Source organism: Lactuca virosa, chromosome 4, assembly GCF_052849685.1.
Source record: "Lactuca virosa cultivar CGN04683 chromosome 4, Lactuca_virosa_CGN04683_v6, whole genome shotgun sequence".
Lineage (NCBI taxonomy): Eukaryota > Viridiplantae > Streptophyta > Magnoliopsida > Asterales > Asteraceae > Lactuca > Lactuca virosa.
Genome location: NC_136429.1, coordinates 107,353,423 through 107,358,278, shown reverse-complemented (window position 1 = coordinate 107,358,278; position 4,856 = coordinate 107,353,423). Strand labels below are relative to the sequence as shown.

General features: G+C 33.2%; 1 long non-coding RNA gene across 1 annotated transcript; it reads left to right on the top strand.

Annotated features, from left to right (window-relative positions):
• The first annotated feature begins 608 nt into the window (after nt 1–608).
• On the top strand, nt 609–4,511 carry LOC145109968 (uncharacterized). Its single transcript, XR_013709361.1, has 10 exons — nt 609–919; nt 1,486–1,851; nt 1,995–2,195; nt 2,274–2,366; nt 2,599–2,730; nt 2,814–2,905; nt 3,176–3,223; nt 3,577–3,708; nt 3,811–3,839; nt 4,163–4,511. It is a non-coding gene; the product is annotated as an uncharacterized LOC145109968 (long non-coding RNA).
• The last annotated feature ends 345 nt before the right edge of the window (nt 4,512–4,856 follow it).

Genomic DNA, 4,856 nt, shown 5'->3' with positions numbered 1-4,856 from the left:
GATGTGGCAAGGCTGGCTATGCGTGAACACCGCGCCTGGTGTGCGTAGCTGCCTTGTGACGTGGTTCCAGCTACAGACGAAGACGAGAATCAAGACGAGAAAGGTGATTGGTTAATGCCCTATTTAACAATTTCTTCTTTCTATGTGAACGTTGGTGGATTTATAAAAAAAAAATACTCTTTTTAAAGAGGGAAGAAAATGGAGAAAAAGAGCTCCAAGAAGTTGATGAAGAAAATGGCCATGCGCAGGTGAGGAAGAAGAATGTAAAATAAAGACTTGACAATTTTGGAGGCTTGAGTCTTGACTGATTACAACTCCCACCTTAAATCAAATTTCTTATATTTAAATGATTTTTGGTAATTACAGATCAGACCCTTCACTTATATATTTCAATTATATTTTTTTTTAATTTCTAATTTACCTTTAAATATTTATTATTATATATATATTAAAGTTATGAAGAAAAGTAACAGTAAAGTTCCTAAGATGTTGTTAGAAATGGTCCCTCAACTATATTTGGGTCATTTTGTGTCGATACACATATTTTGGACGGCCTCTTTGAAATATCTTCCCTCCTTCCAGAACTCTCTATTACTATCCATAATTCACGTTTAGTCGGAAGAACGCCTGCAAGCAGACGAACGAAAGAGAGGGAAAGTGAAGGCGCATCGGTCGATTTGCAAAGCCGAGATGGTCTCCAACTTCGATGTCGAACTAGGCGAATGAAGGGGAAGCGAAGCCAGCGAAGCGCACCACCGACGGTAGTAGCAGCAGACGAACGCTGCAATCACGACAGCAACAAATGGCGGTGAACAGGTGTTTGGTGGCTGTTGTGGAGCTACAAGGGGAAAAGAGTGGTGCGACGGGGTGGGTCTCGGTTTGTGGGATGGAGACGGACTGCCTCCTCCGGCGATTGCAGGTAAATAGACGGGGCTGCTTCAGCAGTCCCAAATTCTTTCTTTTCCTTTTTTTTTATTGTTTGATAGAAATCATTGGGGTGTTTGGGATCGATTGTTGACAGAAATCGTTCCCTTCCTCTTCTTCTTTCCCTTCTTTTGACTGTAAATGTTTAACCAACAGGTTTAGATGCGACTGTTTCTTCCGGTGATCTTCTATAATAAATGAGAAACCCTACATCTTTTAGATGCGATTGTTGTTCAGATTAACTTTTATGAATTTGTACATACATATGTCAACCTACATCTTTCAATTGACCCACCTACGTTTTATGAATTTGAACATACGTATTGCTACACAGCTCCGTTTTCAAGATCTAATTCCCCTAAAAAAGCTTCAAATTCAACTTTACCAGATTTGGTAGAAAAGTTTTTTTTATTTTTATTTTTTATTTTATTTATTTATTTTATTTGCGTTTTGTAAATATTCAGTTCAGTTGGGTTATTTGATTTCTTCAGTAATTTGTTAATGTTTACCCATCAGGAGACCTTATGTTTATTTGTTTTTTTTTTAATTTCTTTCTTGCAGGTATTTTGTTTTGAAAACGGTGTTGCCTATGAGTTGAGAAGAGGAACATGGGAAGTATCTACATCTGATCTTCGTAATATTTCTTTGTAATTTCAAGTTCAATTTTACTTTTCGTTACTCAGGAATCATCTCTGTTTGTGGTTGCCTGTTAATTTCATTATTTTGTATGCGTATAAAATAGAAACTACCTATTACCAGGTGAAAACCAAGAATGTCATGCAACAAAATAATTTTACTATTAGGACTTTTGCTTCTATTAGTGTACCACCAGTAATTATGGGAATTGGACCTGCTGTGGCGATTCCAGCTACAACCAAGGCTGCCGTTCTACAGTTGGAGGACATTGATCTTTTTGAGATCAATGACGTAATAATACTTTTCATTTTTTTCTTTTTTTTTTAAATCTTTGTGTGGAGAAATAATGTATATATATATATATATATATATATATATATATATATATATATATATATTAAGGAAATGAATCTTATCACAGTTCAACACCACAGGTCCAAGTGATGCTTCAACATCACTCCCTAAAGAAGGTGGTTCTACTACAATTGACTTAATTACCCCTAAAGAAATGGCCGGTGAAGGATTTAAAGCACAAAGTGAGATGGTCATTGGTAGTCTTCATACTGATCACATGATGAGAAGAAAGGAAAGAATCAACAGTTGTTGAGGTTGTGCACTTGAGCCTTAACTTTGTGGTATGATAACAAAAAAGTTTGAATCCTTTTCCACTTTATACATCTAACTTATGTTCTTGATACCAAGTTTTTATGAAGATGCAGATGGGGTTAATGAAGAAACATCCATTGATCATACCATTCATGATATTCAGTAGAAATGAAGACAATGAATCGATGATATGTTTACATGTAAGGTTTAATTGCTAATATATAATAATAATACCTATATATAACAATGAATTGGTGAATATAAAATTTTCGAAGAAAAATCTATTAACATTCCAAACAACCTGAAATATGTTTCTATATGAAACTTATTTAGCGATATATCTCATTTGATATATTATTTTCAATGTTAAAAAACATGATTTTTTTTCCTTTATTTATAAATCAACTTATACTTTTTTTTTATTGTTCTTAGAAATCTCTGTGCCCCAAAGGCACGAACTATTTTAATAAATCCTGCTGTCCAAAAGGGAGAGCGGTTGATGCTACCATTTGCACTTAAACGGTACTGAGAGTTAGTTTCCCTTTATCTTCTGCTCGCGTTAAGGTCAGATTTTAAAAAAATAGAAATATATATTTATATTATTTTTAGTATTTAATCATGTAGGCTGAAGGAGGTGGCACTTGCAGGTTCACCTGGTGACACTTGCACCTTCACCTGGAAGCAAAGCCATGACACAAGTTTCCCAACAAACCATGATCATTTCCTTGAAAACTATGGGGTAAGATACAAGGGCATTTTTGTCATTTTTACTTAATTTACTTAGAATTGTCTGTTATATTCAACCAGACAAAAAAACAAATTTTTTTTTCCGATGGTATCAGCCATTCCATTCCTTTCCCCGATTCCATCATACCAAACTATGTACTAATTTCTAATGGCATGGCATGTATCTCAACATTATGGCCATCCACATCTTCAAACAGGAACACAAATATGTATTTCTCTATCCATTGTACTACCCATAGCTTCATTTTTTGTTTTATTCCAGTTTACGATGTAGAAGTCGATTAAATCAGAGATGGTCAATCATGGACAGGTGCAATAAGTTCACCTTTTAGTATTTTTAGTTTTTTTTAATTCCCAAAAGTTGTAAGTGTGCCTCAAAATATTTTTTGGTTTGGGTTCGGAAAAACAGTGTTTCTGTAATTACGGTCATTATCAGACGGTTTCATAATGCTTTTGTTTTTTTCCATGCAAAATGACAATTTACAATTTTTCTCATTCTACAAGTGAATAGTATAGTCAGACGCACCGCTCTTACATGACAAATAACTTTTTATTTTTAAGCTTGGATCTTAAATGTCAGATAGTACATATTATTGATTGTTTATTTTTTATTATATAGTCAAGTTATTTGTTCATTATTAATTACATACTCTTGAATTGTAGGATAATGTATGCAAATTGAAGGTGTTATACTATTTCTTAGCTGGAGTGTTTCGGACCACTGCAACTGCCATCTCATTGGATATTGATCAACTAATTGATCCAAATGAACCCACCTAATGTGTCTGTCATCAGGTAAAAAAAGTTACATAAACCATTATACTTTTTTGTGGCTCCTAATCATGGTTAAGACTTAATAGTATTTTTATATGTGACATGTTTGGTTGGCTGAAACAGATCTTGTTTTATATTAGCTTCACATCCAGGTACGAAATGGGTTATCGGTCACAAATAATATCTAGATTTATATTACATAACCAAACATTCACATTTTGTGGATGATATCTTTCAGTCCTGTGATGAATCTAATAGGATAATAAATTGGAAAAGTTATAAACGAAAATCATAAATTTCAATTATCTGTTAAAATTATACGAAGACTAGCCATTAACATTAGGTATTTGGTTAAACTTAATAGTCTTAAATCACATTTATTAACGCTTTCAAATAATACCATATAATATAAATAAAAAACACCATGAAATATTAATTTATTAATGGGTGTTTTGTTTTTGCTTTCTTCATGCAGCAAAGGTATTTGAGGTTGGCACAGTTGCGGCCCAGTTAAGCCTCTGCCTTTTCATCTTTCCAGTAGGTATCACATAAGGTGGGATTTGTGATTAAATAGAGAATGAGTGAGATGACAACAACGCCTATGTATGCTATGTTGTTATTTGTAGAAATACTTTTTTGCTAAACCATATATTACCTCTTTTCCCTCCGGACCCATTTATACGTGTGGAACTGAAACATGAAGAGCTGAACCGGGTTCATCAAAATGCGTTTCATTGGACTGATGCTAAGTGGGTTTTTTTGTATATCTTACAACAAAAATACTAAAATAGGGCAATGTATTTTCATTTTAATGTTTAGCTTTATGTAGTTTGGATCATTTTTTCTGCAAAGGGCAATGTCCTTTATTTTTTTTATTTTAAGTATCAAATTTGTAAAAGAGCAAATTGCAGCAAATAGCAACATACTTAACTGCGGCTACCAATTAAGACAATCTACTATACATTTACATAAAACCAACACCATCCAACCCCCGCAACGCGGGGGAATGCATCTAGTTGACTTTTAAGATTATGTCTTTTTGTTTAATTTATTGTACTTTTTTTATTACCAAACTATTTATTTATGTTTAATAAATGTGTTTTATATTTAATATAATTTCAAAAAAAAAATAAAAAATAAAAAGATAAATAATGTGGAGTGGTAACCAT